Consider the following 20,874-nt stretch of genomic DNA (forward strand, 5'->3'; position numbering starts at 1 on the left):
ATCATTTTCATGTGCCACTTAATAAAAATTTTCTATAAAAATCATTAGTAATTTTTAATAATTATTTTCTATGTAGCAAACCGAATGCATTCTCTGGAGATTTTCTGCTAGTTGGAACTATTGATTAAACAAATGTTTACTGAACTCATAATTGCAAGATAACAATGTTATGCATCCGCATTATTATTATTTTTGAATGGCTCCCCACAGAATATTATCAATTTTGTTCGATGACGTAATTGAAATTCCCTCATGGCGACATGATGATTTGGTCATGCACAAAGAGGTTGCATGAGAATAATTGTGACTTTACATCAAAACAGACATAATTTATACAAAAAGCTGTATAATTAAGTTTCAATATGTTATCAATAACAAAGAAGTATATAAGTATATATAATTATCTGGTTTAATATTTATTCTGAGAACAATTATTGAATTATGAAGACCACCCACACCAAACTTAGAGCTATTTCTCAGTGCATAAGTTTAGAATGGAAGGTCACAGATCAATATTATATAATAGTTAAAATATTACGAGATAATCAAATAAACTTAATATTATAAATTTAAATTAAATATATATTTTTTAAATTATACTGCTTATTTTTATTTTAATAATAATTCAAATAGTATAAATTTAAATTTAATATTTTTTAAAGTTAATATTTTATAATTAAATTAAATATTTATTTTTTTTTAATTACATTGTTTATTTTCAGTATTTTAAATTTATTTTAAAAATATTATAAATACAAATTAATTATTTTAATATTTTAAATTTAATGAATTCATGTTATTTTTTATTTAAATTGTTTATTTTCAAACTTAATTATAAATTGTAATTAAAATTTAATTCTTTTTTAATTTAAATGTTTTTAATTTGTTAATTTTTCGAGCTTATTATTTCAAATATAATTAAATATTTTTCTAAAAATTAAATAAATAATTCTAATTTTTTTCTAATAACTTTACAATGACGGCAACGCCTAATACCAATTGGTTTGACTAAATTGATTTGAGTGCCTACAGCGGGCACACTAATTTATAATTAATAAAATTGTGCGTAGGAAAAAATTCAATCAAAAACTTTTTTAAATGGTCCAATTCACTTTTTAGTTACACTCCACGTGTGCAAAATTAAAATTTTCTTTTAAATTTTAATTCAACATAACGAGGGTGTTTCTCGCCTTCTTTCGTTTTTATTAAGTAATTTTAATTTAAGACTCATTAAAGTTGGCCGTGTTTTCGTTGTTTAATTATTCTATTGTTTTAGCAATTTTCTTAATTACTTCGAAAGTGAAAATTCATACTTTTGCCTTCGCTTTTAGTCGGCCATATGGTAATATTAGTAATGTTTTGCGGGGTTTTGGTTTTTAACATCTGTGCTACCCTATGTTTGTATCATTTACGGTTTATAATTGATTCCGGGCCGTTAATCGACATATTTCCCTGAAATACAATAAATTTTCATGTGGTTTTTAATGACGTTAGGTAAACTATTTACTATGGCTAATGGTCGTATTAACTTATACATTGTATTTTGACATGTGGGGAATATTTTATGGCATCAGCAGCCTGCTGAAAAATTGATAGGGAGGAAATACAAAAAAAAAGATAGATATAATTTGATAACACTTCGGATTATCAAAATGGTATTCTAAAATTCAACGAAATTTTCATAGTTCTTTGTTGCCAATTTTTCTATCCATCTGAGGCTTTGATTCTCTTAACAAATTAGGTTCCAGGAAGACAAAATAATACGTAGTTAAGGGACTATTAAAAATATATTACAATAACAACTGATTTTAATAAAGCACCAGATCATATTAGTTTTCAGGACAAAGCCAGTGATGTCATCAACATATCACATCCATTGTTTTAAGGAAACAAACATAATAAGCACTTTGGCTAATTGATGACGTCCTTAGATCGAAAACAATGCAAACGATAACCATGTGGTGACCGCAGACATCGAGAAGGTGTACTTCAAGTTCCTGGAACTGTATTTGCAGGAGTCTCTGTTATGATTTCGTATCTCGGCACTGTAATTTCATTGTTATTCACTCGGCTTGTCTAAACCTGGATGGCAAAAATTTGCAGTTTATACCTCAGGCCGGTATTCAAGAATTTCTAGCAATAAACTATTATATAAAATATATTTTATTGTAGGATTTACATCAATTGGAAAATTTTTAAAATTTTAAGATATTTATTTAATAATTTAAGACACATGGTGCGTAGCAGCAAGTTTCATTAGACAATCAATTTTACCTGTCAACGCCCATAAATAAGTTAATTTCCATTTAAAAGTGTAATAATTTACTCCCCAATTTATTATAAAACATGCGACGCAACACATGGCACCTAACCAGAAAAAGCAAATATTGGTTCTATTAATTATATATAATCCAAGCCGAGGGCTTCAGCCGCATTAATTTCATAAATTCAACCCCCTGAAGAAAGGTGATGTCATGGAGATAATTAAACCCTTATCTCGCATCTGTTACGTCGGAAATCATCTAAACGGCTTGCAGCGTTTTATTGTTTTTTAAGTAATACCCAGGTAATATCAAAGGACCCATCCATTAAATGAAAATGATATAGAATTTTAGGCGAACGGTCAACGTTTGACATTTTGATAGAACGTTTTGATTTCATCCATCTCGAGGGAAATACAGTGGGGTGAAATGGATGATAAATGACAAAATAACACGTCAAGCATGTGCTCTTCATCGGCGTCAATCTAATAATCTTGCCCTTTGAACTCCTTTCTTAAGTAGTAATTATTATTACATGAGTATCTGAGTATTAGTGAGTGTTTTTCAATGGCAATACAATATAATTTTATTTTTCAGCATTAAAGCATTTTTAACAATTGATTTTTACCACTTATTCCCCTTACCAAAAGCGAGATAACATTCAGTAATAAAATTATATTTGCGGTTGGCATCTCAAATAACGGGTATCGTTAGCAGTAATTGTAGTTATTACTGGGGCGTAGCGTGTACCATACTTCTACAAGGTACTCGTCTCTCCACCGAGTGGGTCCACGAGATACATGATTTATGTGCTTTGTTATTAATCAGGAACGTATCTCTCAGGATTTATTCGCTGAAAATAAAGCAAAACGTCGAACGAGAAAAAACTGATTTACGCTATTACTGAACGTTGGGAAATGAAGATAATTGGAGAAATAAGGGAACTTGCTGCAAATTGTTCTTGAGATATTTCTTAAAAAGTGAAATTATTTGTGTTAATGACAAAAAGTTCTAAAACAAAACAGGAACTATTTAAACATCATGCCGCTTGGAAGGTAAACTTAATTTAAATAAACTTACACACACACACACACACATTCATAATTTGTGTGATGAAATTTTGCTGCGATACGTCCGAGACATTCCCCGACTTGAGTAAACTTTTAATAAAATAAAGGTGTAACAAGCCATTGGAATATGAATGCATTTATTATGCAAAAACCCTGTTTCGACAAAGAGTTTAACTCGGATAAAAACAATTTGTGCAAAACAAATTAAATGGAAACCCAGAAATTTCTTTCATTTGTCTACAAATTTATCCTGTTATGAACATCGCCGGATGGCGAATTTTTACTACTGAAATTGAAAATGTAAAGCGCCGAGTTTCCTGGATTGACCAAGATAAATAGCGCAATTTACATTTTCCCTGTTTACGTATTTATACACACGATTTGGTTTAATTTGGATTCAGTTTGTTTTGCAAATGAAAACGTTTATTGCTGATATTGATTTAAATTAAAAATTAAACTAATATTATTCCGTCGTTATTATATTTTTATGGGGTTGAAGTTTTTATTGATTCCATGACATAACATTTAAAACGTCTTTACCCATAAAATCCCTTTTATATGCTTATTCTGAACACGTGGCAAAAACGTCAGCTGAAGGAGGGAAGCAAATATCTAAGTGGAAATAAAACTTTATTGGGGAACCAGTATTACATATTAGCCAAGTTTGAATGCAATTTTTAGTTATATTAGAAAAGTGATTCATTTATCTGATACAACTTTGGACAACACTTTTGCGAGTTGGAAAACAAAAATCATTAATCTCTTGAAGTGGCTATATGAGGAAAATATAAAAAGACAACGTTATACGAGATAATTTTTATTGAGTTACAAGTGACATTAAGAAAGTATGCAATGGTTTTATCCAATTACTTTTTCGTTTAAGTTAAGAAGCTAACCTAAAATATATTTCATTTTTATATTTTTTTACGTTATTAAAAATACCGCATAATTATATAAGTTCTGGGAAAATATTCCGTAATCTAAATTCTTTATTAAGCCTGTTGTTGCCGAAAATGGGGAAGTAAATTGAATCATCCCATTATATCCGCAGTTGTCTTTGGTCGTAAATTCTTGATGCACTCCGTGGAAAACGTTATTCTTCAAGGTGGCACCGCGACGTAACAATGCGACGCCCTTTCACGGTTGGTTGACAACAGACCTGACGTCTCCGCAACTTTGTGTTTTGGTTTTAATTTATACTAATTTTATGACTAACAGTAATGGTGCGTGACTTTCCGAGATGGAAAAACCTTAGGGACTCCTCTGAAAAAAGTCATATGACATTTTCAGATAACATTGTTTACAGAGCCACCGCATTACTTCCATAGTAACTAGGAATTGCATGTGGATCTATGTATGTAACGTGAACTTCTTTTTTACGCATACATTTAACGTTGCTTGTTTTACGGAGCCAATGAAACGTTTAACGTTAAACTAAATCCAGATATGATATTAAAGGAAAAAAATCAAATATTACAAGAAGAAGAACCACGCTGGGTGTAATAATGGAGAAATGTGCAGATACAATATTAATATTTATTAGTAAATGCATTTTGTATGACAGAATTGGATGAATAAATAATGGCAACGGATTTGCTGCCATGTATCAAAATAAATAGTGAATCATGTATGCCATACAGAATTTTAAACAAACAATTAGCGAATTATTGATACTACTGATGGCAAAATTACAATTATTAATAAAACATATTATGCAATGTAAATTTGTGTTGTTTCAAAGGTTGTTTGCTCTGTGCGGTAATCTACATTACCAATAATGTTTTCGGGCTGTTTTCTTTTCAACTTCGGCACGCTCAGATACACAAACCGCTGAAACTAATAACGCGAAGCAATTTACTAAAACGAAAACATCCGTAGAACTAATTAGGGATAAATGAAAAATAATAAAACACACAAGCTACTGACAGCTGAACATTAGCTGTTGAAAGTGCCCCCCCGTTTTGGGTTTTAAAAATCCGCATAAGTAAGGAAGTATGCGGCTAAATTTTGCCCAAGGGATGCATAAAATTTCAACTGTGATACACACTTAATGAAATTTTCTGTGGCATTGAAGAATTCACAATTGGCTGAGATGTTTATAGAAGTTAGAGATAAAATTAAACTCGCCAACTTACCTTCGGGTTTATTGTAAAGCTATGTTTGGCAAATAAATTTAAATAATTTTAACTAAATTAGTTGTAAATGTTTTCCTCAATAAATGCATCATGCAGATATTCTAGATTAATTAAGATATTAATTAAAAGTAGTAAATATCTAACAAATAACCAGATTTGAAATTCTTTTATCTGTATTTGGTAAAGTAAAAAATTTTTTGTTAAATTCTTCAAAGTTGGGCTTCCGATATCTTCTAAACGGTAAGAGTTATGAAAAAATTGTAAAATACCCTTTTTGTAGAGAGTTCAATTTCCTACAAGAAATATAATTCGAAATTTTAAGTAATGACGAGATATGGATTTTACCATATGGGACTGAAGAAAATATAGAAAACTGAGATACGGAGGACCTTCTTATTAAAATTAAGAGCTCATCTTTGGAGAGCATATATATAAATATTTAAATACACTTCTTTATTTTATTAAGAACTTTAAATCATATTTTTAAATGTATATGGTTATTCATTCACTTTTTGCATTTGATTTATTAAAATAGATGCAAATAAACAAGAGAAGGCTAAATTTGAAAATCACACCCGTCCTTACCCTCGATTTCATCTCTACTTGGTCGGAAAGATGTTTTCGGTAGGGGAAGTTTACATAGTCCATTGAATTTGAGTTTTATTTGTGGTTAAATTTATCGTCAATTTAGTTTAAGGAATTGTACGGAAAAGGAAATGAAAATACGACAAATGCTAGTGATTTGTCGGGTGTACAACTAAAGAAAACTGGAAGTTTAAATTGAACAAGTTCATAACAGTTTTGTGTAACTAGTTAGTAGTTGTAGTACTAGTTGCAAACGCATTTCTCGGATGGACAATCAAAAATGAGTTGCAAGATGCATATTATAAGAATAACGACTTTTAATAACTTTGAGGAATGAAAATAAAAATTAATAACATAACAAATCAGAATACATATAATTTTATTAATATTTAATAGTTATTAATAATTTAATAGTTGAAACACAGACTTGGAAAAAAGAAATTACTATTATAACTATTATAAGCTACAGCCAAGTCAATATCAGGAAAACACATAATTTAATTCAACATTTGTCGAAATGTATCAATTATACAAGATATCTCTGGAAGGTCTGTATAGAATTCTACCACCAACTCTTGAGGTAAAAATATATCAATTTATTAAAGTTAATAACTTATTATTATATTTTTTTAGAATGAAACCTTCAAATATATTAACAAATTTGAGTGTGGTGTTGTGTGCACTATATACTGAAAAAGTGCAATTAATGTGTGTAAAATAAAAATAAAAAATGTAATTTTTATTAATTAGTCATAACACTTATTAATTAAACTAATCATGAATGTTTTTCCATAATTCATCTTAGGTATTTATGCCCTTGTCCTGTGTCTCCGTAATTGTCAACTTTTGTACTATGGTAAGATAATACAAACTAAAATGATTTTACCTAGAAAATTATAGTAGTAATATTCAATTTAAACTTTTGAAGGATACTCTGTATATGTTATTTTTTAACTCTACTACAAAATAAAAATTGTAAGTTAGAAATTGTACTACAATTTATCTTCGTATGTTATCTACAGAAAAAATGAACGTGTCATGTTTTATTAACAAAATGACATTTTATGTACAACTCGTAACACGGTATCATTGTTTTAATTTTCGTGGGGCCCTAATTAAGGTATATATTTACCTGCGTGTTATAAAAACTACATATATCAATATCTAGTATGGAGATCATATTCGTTGATTAAAATATTTATTATTGAACATATTTTTAATTTAATGCAACCAACTTAAAATTAACGATCACCATTACACAATTTTTAGAATTCGAACTTCCTACAAAAAATAATTTTTGAAGAGCTCTTACCAGAATAGAAAACACCCTATTATACCATATAAATCTGCATATTTTGATGAATGGAGTCGAAAATTTTGGTAGAAATCTCATAAAGCCTGCTTTCAATGAAATGCAATGAATAATTTAACAGCGAATATTCGAAGCGATCTTTTTAATAAATGCTGAAAGATGCTCAAACGAACTCGGCAATTATAAAAGGAAATGGCTCATTAAATAAATCTAATAATAATTAAATAAAAGTTACGACGCATTTCGTACGGATTATTAAAGTTAAACAGATTAAATTAATTCAAACAAGATTATTTTATTTGTGAAGCGCTGAAACATGAAAGGAAACAGGTGATAGATTAGAATAATTTTATGGCAAATTGAGCTTGAAAGGGTTATTAATTGAGAAGTAAACTAGGTGCTATTTTAAATTAATTAAGATTTATTGAATTCGCTGTAATTAAGGGGAAATTGAGAGGTGAAAATTATGTAGGTTTAGGTCCGCGCAATTGAAACTTCTCTGTTTCCCATTAGTTGTGTATCCAAGTTTCTAAGCTCTTATAAAATGCGAATAAGCATTATACTATTCATAGATGTTGAAAAGACTTTGGTAATCCGATTTAGAAGGAAACCAATGTCACTTTAGAATATGGAAATGTTTCAGTGTTGTTGCTTTCAAGTGGGGTTAATTTTTCACCTCACTTAACCGTTTTTCAAATTCGTTTAAATTATCCTTAATTTTTTGAAATTTTTATTTATATTTTAAAGAAATATTGTTATGTTTTATTCATTATTTTGAATATGTAGGTTATCATATGTTACCTCGAGTATGATTAAGATTAATGATGGAATTCATGCACTTGTGCAACACTTTTTACAGTACACCTGAAATACAAATTCAGGGGAAATATCAACAGGAGGGCGCAGTCTCATAAATGGATGAAAACCTAGAGAGGTAAAATTGTAAATAATGTAATGAATCTTCAATTTTTCCACCAGGAATTGATATTTTCTTAATCATTTGAGGTTGGTTAATAGAGTATAGAAGAAATGAAAATTTCTTTTAATAATGTGGATAATGAATCATATCTGAACAAAAAAAATGTAACAGAATTATTCATAATTAATAAGCTTGTTAAGTGTTATTAAACTTTAATAAAATTGGCTATTTTATCCATATATTAACACAACGTATTCCTATTTCATATAATTGTGTTGATGATTTAATAGTAATATATTTACATAAATTTGACTAGTTATTTATTTTACGTGTAATGCCATCACTGTACTAATGGGATGTGCTTGTAAATTATAATTGTTAATAAAACCATAATTATGTTATTAAAATTATTGTGAAAACTTGATTAGTATATGTGGCTACCAATCAAAACAGTTTATATTATTACAACTATCATGGTATATTTATCGCATAATACTATAATACATTTGTATATTATATCGAGGTTAATGTGTCTCATTAAATATGATTGTATGGATTAACACTGCATTTCGCATAAGAATAAAATATATGTAGAAGGGATGCTTCTTTGATGCTTAAATGTGTATATAATTTCGCTTAGAGATTACATACTTTTCCTCTTTCCGGATATAAAAATATTTTTTCCAGGATACTACCCGATGATATTTCAGGTTTGTCGATCTCTATTGTAAAGGACGTCGACATGCATTAAACATTTAGACTTACATAAAATCCAACAATAACTTTAAGAATTGTCAGGCGGAGGACAGAAACGAATCTTATTTTAAGAAAGCTTCAAATAAATCCCCGGCTTTCCTTTAAAGTCTGCCAAAACAAATGAAAAAACAACCCAGCATCTCCCACCGAATTTTTATATCATGTTATTTTGATCCTTCAGATCTGATGGACTGATTATCCGGCAGTGTGAATATGATGTATTGGTGCGTTGTCTTTTTAGTAAAATATTTAATGTGTAATTACATAGTATATAGTATATCTACCATGCCTGATTTTATTAAACTATATATGAAAAAAAAAATGTAATTTTCGTTTACCCTTCACATCACGTATTTATCGTTCGGGCACATATGTAGCAATAATATAAAAATTGGTATGAAATAAAAATCTGATAAATATGGGAGTTTCCCCTGTCCATATTCATTTTTATAGTATAATTTATTTCGCATCGCAATCATCACCTACCCTCAAAACGTATTTAGAGCCTGTGATACAATATTAATAAAAAGCGCATATGAGAGTGCACCTGCAATATTTATTAGCAATTTCCTAGAGCCCGATATTGGGCAAATTTTGATTTATTTGAAGTTAGGGTGTAGTTTTGTGCAGCACCCATATTAATAAACGGAAGATGCTCCTAGACTGACATTATCTCTGTCTGTTGGAACATTAGGGGATCATAACGGTTGTTCATACTTTTTTTACTTTGGGGGAAACTTTTATCTTGGCAAAGTAAAGCATTTTGCACGGAAAGTTTATGTCAAATGTTTAAAAGTGTGCGATACATGAAAATTGTTCAGTCAGTTATAAAAGTTGGTCGCAGACTGTTTACGCCAAAAAGACAAATAATATTCTGCATAAAAAATTAGCTCTCACAACTGGGTTATAAAATAGGAACTTTAACAACTCGCTAATCTCCCATTAGACAACTTCGCGTCGACAACGAAATTTAAAACTCTTCAACTTACTTATCATTTATATTGCAGTTTATTACATTTGAGTTTTCCTAGAAAGTTAATAATAGTGCCCAGACACTTGTACATTTTGCTTTGAGGTTCACAAGATGGCATAAATTAATTAGTTGGGAAGAAAAACAAACGAGACCAGTCCTTTAATCCTTAGGGTGTTTTTGTTCTATAAAAGTGATGGTAATAATTTACTCAAATTTTTCTTTACAAACGTAATAAAATCAAGTGACATTTGTTCCCTTCCAACAATTTATTGAGTTAATTAAAAATATGTAATTTGTTAAATATAATAAATAAATAAATTCCCACCACCTTATGTAGATGAGAAACAGAAGAGGAGAGCAAGGGAAAATTTAAATCCAGCTTTTTAAATAAACAGAAAATATTTTAAGAAATTTGCGCCGTCGATTGTAAAGACCAACAAAATAAACAGCCGGCTCGTTGATCTGAGACCATCCCAATAGAACGAGTCCTTAAATGTCAACTTAACCGTTAAACTCATCCAATTCCTCTGGAAGACATTAAACAAAACCGCAGTAATGAATTGGTATTTTGATATTCAAGAGGCCATCAATTATTTATTCTAAATAGACAAGGAAGTATAAAGCTTTGGGGTGCTCGCTCCCCGGAGTCCAGGAGAGCACAAATCTCACTTAGGTTGGTCGTGGTTAACAATGACGGATCGCCGTGCACCAAAGGACAATATCATGCATGACGTCATTGGGGATAAACTATTCGTGAATTTCCTGCTTCGAAAAACCATTTTCTGAAAACTAAACATAAAATAAATCTTTTTAAAAATAATCCTGTCAAAATGAGCTAACTTATCACGTGTTATTAATAATTCCAATTATTACAAATTTAACCAACACATGGTACATTGAATATTCATTAATAATGTATTATGTGTGTTGTTTAGTAAATACTTGTAATAATTACATATTAAATGAAAATTAATTATTCTATTTGCAGACTTCAAAAATGCATTGAACATTTTCAAAATTTATACTTCTATCCCAGATTATTTCATTAATCTGACTCCGATGTAAACTTAAATCCGTGATATTTTTAACTTAAGCTCCGTCTAACGCAACTCGAATACATTAATTTTAATTGAGTCCTATTTGTCGCATTATGCAGGTCCGATATCCTAGTTGATTGATTATTTAATATCGTTACACTATTAGGTTTACAGTGATTGAATGGAATTTTAAATTCCGATTTAACACCGATACATACATCTCTGTCGATAGCAAGTGTGGATAGTGTCACTTCGTTATTTATTAATACCATTTATCAAAATATCTCAAGCGGACAAAAATTTTTATACATAATTAGGACTACTTGTGTTTTGGAATTCGATGATTGTAGAATAAACGGTAACAAATGCTACTTTAAATTTAAATTACCATAGATATAGGTGATTAATCAGTTCTTAAAATAGTTTTTTAATCCATAGTCAAGGCTACTTTTAATTTCATATCCTACATATAAAAATGATTATTACAATAAAAGAAATATGGTATTAAATGAATCAGTACCGACATTTTATTTAATTTATTAAATAGAGTTAAATTTACACGATGTCCGGCGGGATTAAAGTTTAATCTGAACGCTTTCGTCTTATATATTTTTCCAGCCTCGTAGTAAGTCTTTCTGTGGTCATTTTAGATTTCTCTAGAGAGTTATTCGGTTTGGTGGAAGGTTTCAGAACATGATGTACGTGGGGATGAGTGAATTCAAATGGCACCCAAGTCTTCTTGACCAACTTCAACAAGATATATCTGACATACTCACCTATTCCGTATATTGGCACTTGGGCGGACGTGCTTCAGCCAGTTAATACCTGAAAACCACGAATCACGAAGTAAATTCAGAAGTTTAAAGAACGAAAGGGTAATTTGTTACATGAAACATTTAAGTGATGAATTAAATCAATAAATAGGTAACGACAATTTGAGCAGTTGTGAAAAATAAAAACTAAATTAATCAAGGTGGATACTTGTCAAAATCGTAACTTGAGATACGTAGAAGGTTTATGACAGCTGTAGAAGGGGTTGTAAAACCTGCCTGGTATCAATCCAAGGAGGAATATATGTTTTATCTGGTAATCTTATTAACTATGCCACGAACTTAAACTTCAACATACCTATACCCACCCGTATTAACGTTTGACAAAGGATACTTGTTGAATATATTTATTTTGATGGTCGTCCCAACTACTAGGACACAACTGTCTAACCACTGAATATTTCATAAAATTATCTGAGGCTATATGGTCAGTCTATAATTGTGAATTATTAACACTCATTTTACGTGCTTCTTATATTTTTTAACTAACATTTTCTATAATTTCCATGAAAAATGTGGAGAAAATTTTAACATTTTTAGTAAGAAGAAGGTGTCGAAATCGTAAAATAATTTATAAATGTATAAATTATCATTTTGAAATACAATGTGTATTATATATACCGATATAATTCGTCTTAGGCAACATTTAATTACATACGATCGGATGTTTCACCGCTACTAGTGATATTTAGATGACAAAATGTAGCAGGAATGTACACAAGACACAACAAGACAACAATATGTATGTACATACATTACAATGCCAAACCTACACTATTTACCATTAATTGAGTTAATGTTAACTTGAGTGAAAGGTCTTGTCATTTGGTGCTCCAGGATTTGATCTCACTTACTATGTACAAAGTTTCCGTGACGGTCCAAAGAGAATCCCTAATCGCCCCAACTTCATGACAGCAAGAGATATTTGTTCTTCAAGTTATGTCTCTTCAACACACAAATACACTTTACCGTATTTATTGTTAAGAGTTGGAAAACTTAAAAAGACCATAAGCGTGTCGAAATATTGAGTTACAACGAAACTGATATTTTCCAGATTTTCCCCGTTTTAGGTAAATAATTAAATTAAACTCGAATCAATGGAAAATGAATTGGCTATGATTTTCCCACACACACAAAGCATAACAATAATTGGATGCCTACCGATTATCTGAAAGCACATATCTGTGCAATTCATATTAAATCAATTACAATTGAATCCTATAATATAATTTCCCGTAATCAAATTTGATAAGCTTATCTGTGCTCTCATTTTATTGAATTACCCGCCCTCATATCGGCAACCCTTTTCATTCAGACACCAAACGAAATGAATCATTGGAACAGACTTTCCGAGTGTTTTCTTGACATTTCAGATGGTACAGGATCCGGCGATAGTGCTCCTTTCCCATAACGAAATGCCATCGGCCCCGATGTGTTTTTAATAATAATCAAAATCCCCCCATCGGATATCATTTACAGAGAGTATTTTTCGATGTCACATGCCTGCTATTATGAAGGTATGTCACAGACACTACATTTTTTTTAAGTAATATGCGGGACACACCCCAAACTTTAATTTAGTGTTTATGAGAGCGCTTTCTTGTGTGCGGCGTTTTTATTACACATTTAATTAAATTATTGTGTGTAGATCTGATATGAAAGTGAAGGTAATTGAGTATCGTGTGTTTTTAAGAACATCACCCATACCGTTAGCCATTAACTGGCTATTATTTCGACACGGTTTGTTATCAGTAATTGCTCTAGTTTAGACTATACGGGTATTGTTTAAAATTCAACATCTTTAATTTCCAACTAGCTCTGAGCAATTCGATGGAATCATACGTAAAACAAACATACAATTGTGTGGTATAACCACAGACTACAAACATAACAAAGCAATGCTCTCTCTTTTCTATTTAACGTGTACGAACAAAAAATGCATTTATGTCTAATAATAACTAACGACAATTAAAACATTGGTTAATATTAAAAGATACGACTACGAATATAACAATACTTTGTAATTTTTCTATTTTATGTGTGTGAACAAAAAGTGGCTGTACACAGTGGTGGTCACAGAAATGCCATACATTTTAAAAATATATATTTGTTAAATAATACATACTGTAAACATTGTAAATATTTTGTTGGGTAAATTTTGTTCGTTATAACCACCACTAACAGAGAAGGCATAAATTCACGAATCAAATAATAAACACAATTCATCTAAATTTGAGTTTTTTTAGTGTTTTAATCGAGACTTCCTGTTCTGTAAGCTTTTAATTAGATTTAGATTCGGATTTTATACTGATTGAAGCAATTTGTAACAACTTGAATAATTATCAGACATAAATTAAAAATGCATAAATTATCAATGGAAAATAGTTGACGTCAAATTCCTCTATTAAGTACACTGATATTACATTAATTAATTAAGAAGGCAAGAAAAGGTTTTTTTACTACTTCTTCCAATTCCTCTTTCTATAAAATGTGTTGGTTTATTATTAGGACATTTTCTTATTTTATTTCCAAACGAGTTGTTGTTTAATATTTATTTCTTTGGGCAGTCAATTCAGAATAATATGTACGTTATTATTATTATTATCTCTGACCTTTTTAAGATGTGTGTCAAAATAGTCAAAAACGTATGAAATATTGAAATATGTTTTATATACTCACTGAACAAATTTTGTATTAAATCCTTTTATGAAATATGGTATAAAATGTTTCATTTTGAATTTTGTGCAATTTCTCTAGCTACTATATGCTGTATAGAATAATAATTTAAAACGTTTAATAAAAATGTTGAACGGGAATAAAAGCATTTTATTAATTCTCGTTAAATACAACAAAGAGAGCAAAACATGGTAGGTATGTTGCACAAATGTATGTTTTGCGTATCATCTACTGAATGGCTGAAGGCTATTTGGAAATAAAAGATGTTTATAAACTTTCGATTAAGGGATTATCATGAATAATATTATGTTACAAAAATATAACATTAAACGAACATTTTTAGAATACTATGTTATTTTCAGTACAATTTATTCTATTATTCAATTAAGCGAAATTATCACTTTTATTCTATAATACTTTAATTTTAATACCAATTTTATATATACTATGGAGAATAATCAGTTGTATGCAATTATAATTCAATCTTACCAAGACTAAGAGAAAGAAGCAGAAGGTAAATAATTCAATCTTTTTCCGTATTATTAAAAAATTTAGTGAAACTGGCCAATTGGTAGCTACCAAAAAATTGTCTGGTTTTGAAAGAAAATCATTATCAGAAAACAATTCAATCTTATCGTCATCTGAAATTAAATCCAACCTGGAAGAAGTGTAACTTGCTGAAATTAGTCTAATGACTGTAAGAAGTGTAAGTCATTTGACTTAAGTCCTATAAGGAAAACCTTGGTCTCTACTAAAAATACGAAAGAACAATTTGGAATTGGTTAGGATCACATTCAGTAAACCACAGAACACTGGGGCAAGTAGTTTTTAGTCACGAGTATAAATTTAAATTATAAAAAATGGTGGTTCTATTTATGTTAAACATCCTACAGAGGCAAAACTGCACAAAAAGTTTGTTATACCCACAGTGAAACATGGTGGCGGTTCAATTGTGTTATGGAGATTTTTCCATTCTTTTGGTTTACGTCTCCCTACATTTACGAAATGTAAATATGCATTATATACTTACTGAACAAATTTATAAAATATCTTAGAAAATGTTTTATTTTAAATTTTATGCAATTTCTCTGGCCACCATTGTATATATGGTTCAAAATAATAATTTAAAACGTTTAATAAAAATGAACAGGAATATATTTATTAATGCATATTAAATATAGCAAAGAGAGCAAAACATTTTATTTGAAAATTAAAGATGTTTGTAAACTTTCGATTAAGGGATTATCATGATTAATATTATGTTACAAAATACTCATGAAACGTACATTTTTAAGTATACTGTAATATTTTTCAGTACAATTTGCTCTACTATTCAATTAAGCGTAATGACCACTTTTATTCTACTTTAATTCGAATACCAATTTTATATATACTATAGAGAATCAATGGTGGAGAATGACCAGTTCACTAATTGAGATAATTACAGAAACGTGTCGAACAGACCCTCCATTTCATTTGACAACTTCACATGTGCTGCAAATTTATGATTTTAATAGCGCCAATAAATTCTGTTTATACACTTTAGTTAACAAATGTAATATTATGCTCTGCATACCGTGAAACAACGATTTGCATTGTTCTGATGCTAATGTTCTGCATTAAATGTGAACAATACACCTAACAATGTTGTTGTTTTAAAATATTTAATTTAAATTCGCAAATTTTACTGAAAATCGTATAAATTATTTCCAGCAATTATTTCACAGTTGACTATTCTGATGAATATTCAGGTGTTGAGAATTTTAAATATAAATTTTTCACAGAGTATGCTCCGGAGCGCAGCGGCAAATTTGTGATTCATTTGCTTTCTATTGCCATTTAATTTTTTATAATAGGGAGCATTGTCGCGTTCAAAAAGCACCGGTTGCCTATTTTAATATACATTTTTAATCGTGCATTCAACAACACGAGAAAAGTCAACTTCAACAAACGATCATTAGAATATAATTAAATAAAATTCCGCGTATTTTGTGCTGCACAAATAACACAGCATTACTAACAAACCAAATTCAGTTTTTGTTTTAAATAAATTTATAAACGGAACTTTTAAGTTTTAGTTTTATGGTTGTTCCCCGAAACAATCAATTTCATTTAAGTTCAGCTGAAGCGTGAATTACTTTTTATTAAAGCGTCGGTGAAATAATTGATTAAGATGTTTTCCAGTTTTTAACAGTTGTCGGTTTACATCAATTTTTATCACCAAGAATTCCCCCCGGAAAGTATTCTAAAAATTGTGTCTATATAAAATATCAGTTTATTTGTCTGTACTTTAGAATATGCATATTTTATTATGCTTTATCCAAACGCTAAATAATGTAAACCATCAATCGGGCAATAAATGTTATAAATAAAATAAAAATCGTTCTCAAGTTCATTGACTCGAAATATTTAACATATCAGTATCGGTTTTAATATTTTTATTACGTTGAATAAATTCAGCACCATAATATATTTGAGTGTCAAGGCTTATTTTTTTAACTTTGTGTGCTTTTTTATCATTGCGTGATTACAGTCACGCAGAAAATTTATATGTGGTTAAAAAGATAGAAAAAATTCACGCGATCCTATTGAGTTTAATTTATTATTTGTTTTATAAAATTATAAAATGGTACATTTTGAAATATTGCGGCTATTTATTTGTTTGTGTCAACAAGATTTACTAGATTTATATTGAAAAAAGCTATATATTTGTTTTTGCAGTTCGCATGCCAAAATGCGTTTAACAAAGTAATAAAATGTTCTCTAATATGTTTTTTTATATTATTAATTTCCATATTTACGAAATAGCACATACAAAATAAATTTATATTTCATAGTCTAATAAAATGAGTATAAAATTGATAACACATGACGACAACAAGTATAATTTTATATAGTTATTATAATTATTGCTGTTTTCGTTATTAACGTTCGTAGTGGCCATAATCATAACAACTTATTAAAATATATTAAAAATATGAGCCGTACTACTTAAATTGGATGTCAGTACAGTACACAGTACAGTAAGTACTTATAATGTTTAATGTTTTCCTGTTACTTGTGTCTACCATGGAAATGGTTAATCTAACTTAGTTCTTTAAAAAATTACGTACATTTGTATTATACAACTTTTCACTTTTTGGTCTTTTACTGATTTATGTGAATTTAAATCGATTATTTTATTTAATCATTGACCAAAGTGAAACTACAATTCCGGGTTACCAAGACCGAGAAAAACAAGAAGAGATAGCTAAGAATTTACGGCTAAATTAGTAAAATATTTAGAGAAACTGGCCAAGTGGTAGCTACGAAAAAATTTGTCTGAGTTCTAAAAACTTGAATGGAAATGACTGGATATCAAAAAATAATTCAACTGAAATTAAAGGCAACCTGGAGGAAAAAAAACCCTGTTTCCACAAAAAATAAGAAGTCCAATTTTGAAAAAATTTCTTAAAAGATCAAAACATGTTTTTTAAACTTGCTCGTCCCAATTTCCAGACAGCTCAGAAAAAACATGGAAGATTACATTTATAACCAAATTCGACATAAAAATTTTATAAATTTAAATGACCTTCATCACAACATTTCCAAAAGAATATAGACTTGTATATTCTGAAAGTGATCGAGTCTATGCCATGGAGGTGGTTAAAATTATAAAACAAAACAGATTTTATACAAATTGTTAATGATAAATTAAATAATACAGATTTAATCATTAAAAATTCCTTCCAAAATTAATGTTACCCTATTTATGTCCAACAAAATTCAGAAAAATATACGTAACATTTTATAGAAAAAGAATATAGTAGATTTTATATTACTCTATAAAACAACAATAGCAAATTAATATTATTTTAATAATACACATTAAATAAAAGAGTTATGGCTAAAATATTTACCATTTTAAAAACCTATAAAAATGACCACTACTGCATATTATTGCAGTTTGCATTTGTAATGATATATCAAGGCTAAAGAATGGTCTAATTCCTATTTGTCTATATCTAAATCCAATTTCGTAGAGGTAAGCCGATATTTTAACGTAATATTATAAGACTACAAGGTTCTTAGGTAAATTGTCGTGTTCCCTTTAATGACACATTCGTGTTTTTATTTTTTCTTTTAATATAACCGAGATATTTTTAAAGATACGCAGCTTAATATCTTGGAAACCAAGTTATCGAAACTGACGTTGCGTTAGTGAAGATTATAGATGCCGACCATTTTAGATCCTGAGATAACAAGGGATTAACGTGCGAGGAGAATAGAAGGCTCTTGTCTTGTCCTCCTTTACGGGGATTATCTGCATACACGTACTAAATGCCGCTACTCTATTTAGAAAATGTCATTAATACTAGTATGTAGAAAATCAATCTTAAGCCGATTGTCGTGTATTAATGTTGATGCTACTGCTGTGTACATTCCTCAAGTTTGGTGGGATTTTCTCACTTTTTTTGACTTATTATTCTATTTATAATCATTATAAATATTGATATTATGCATTATTTTTTTCATAAAACATGAATGACCTGGAAATATAAATTATTTAAATTTTAATGTAATTCTCAGTCGTCCTCGAAGTATCTGCTGACGTCATCAGTGCTCCTGGGCAGTAAAGTAAATTTAGTAATGAATCAATTATATTTATCAGGTTTATTATAGTAAAAACGCGAAAGAATTTGACGTAAGCGATAAACTTATAATTTTACTGACACCAAGAAAAAGGCAATTGCATTGTAAATACATATACATATAAAAATTGTACTTGTAAAGAAAACGTTTTAAATTATCTTTCTTTGTGAACTTATTTTAACTTTAAGTGTAATAAAAGCTAAGGAAATATCTTTTATTTAATCTTACATTTAACTTTTAAAGATAATAAAATAAAATAATTTTTATAACTCTGAGATACAAATATTATCGCCTATTTTACTAACTTTAAAAGTTTCTTGTAATGCTATTTACAAAGAGACCAACTGTGATTTGATTAGATATTTAAATTAAGTAAATAAAAATATCACTTTTGGGAAATAGTTTAATGTTTCATCTATACCAAGTAGTAAATCAGTCCACTTTGAAACCAGATTATAAATTTAATTAGTCTATAATCCATTGGTACTACAATTCACGATATCAACGTAAATTGTAAACTACTCAGATTATCCTTACTCAACTACTGAAGCCAGACAGGATTTTTGATATTATATTTTAAAAGAGCATACAAAAAATTCAATATCCATCCGACAATTGTAAGTTGTCTACAAATGCCTCTTCCCAAATGCGTGGAATTGTAATCGCGAATAAAAAATGAAATTGGGATTCTGTAATACTCATGCAAAGCAGTCCCGTACATGATTTGAAAACTTTTGAATATCACGGCTATCTGACTGTGTGCTTTGAGTGATTCAAACTTTAATTATACCATTACTACATTTGACCCGCTAACAAATTTTTCCCCATCCTCACATAACAGAATACATAAAAGATATGAACAGAAGCCCGTTAACTTTGAAGTTTTCAAATTAGAGCAAAGAACAAAGGACATGCATGAGTTTCATCCACACAAAATAATTACCGTTTCCGTCGTTGTTAGATTTGATAATTGTGAGCAAATTTACCGTTTATTGAGGATAAGGCGACTAACGTGAACTTTTGTTTAGTCATTATGTTTAATAATTTGCAGTCGGGAATTATTCTATGTAAGGATATAGTTTCAAAATTAGTTACGGGAACACTGCAACTGCGGACATTATCGAACAGACGTTGACTTATACACGTCAAATAATAATTACACATTAGATAATTACAAGTCTTGGGTGGAATATAATCAATTGCTCGCGAAAAGATGTAGGCGTGAAATTAATTAAAATAATAATTAAAACAGTAAACAGCGTGTATGCATAATTATGCCTTGGTGTTCTGGGAGGACGGTACAAGTACAGAATCTAGGTTAAAATGTTTGTAAGATTTCGCTAAAGTTAGTGCCCAGCAGAATATATTATAAAATAAAATATTATAAGTATTTTATATTACCAATATTTTATTTTATTTTTTCATTTTAAATAATTAATCTCATCTTCAAATTAAATAAAGTTGAATTAAAAAAATAAAATTAATAAATTAATAGGTATATGAATTTTTAAAATAAAAAAAGAAATTAAATTATTACTTCAAATTTCAAATAAGTCACGAATTAAATTAAAATATAAATAAATAAAACCGATAAAACAATTTAAAAAATTTAAATATCAAAATTAATATTAATAACGAGAAAACAAAAGAAAATTAAAAAATGAAACAAAAAAAAAATAAATTAAAAA

The sequence above is a fragment of the Aethina tumida genome, chromosome 3 (assembly GCF_024364675.1).
Source record: "Aethina tumida isolate Nest 87 chromosome 3, icAetTumi1.1, whole genome shotgun sequence".
NCBI lineage: Eukaryota > Metazoa > Arthropoda > Insecta > Coleoptera > Nitidulidae > Aethina > Aethina tumida.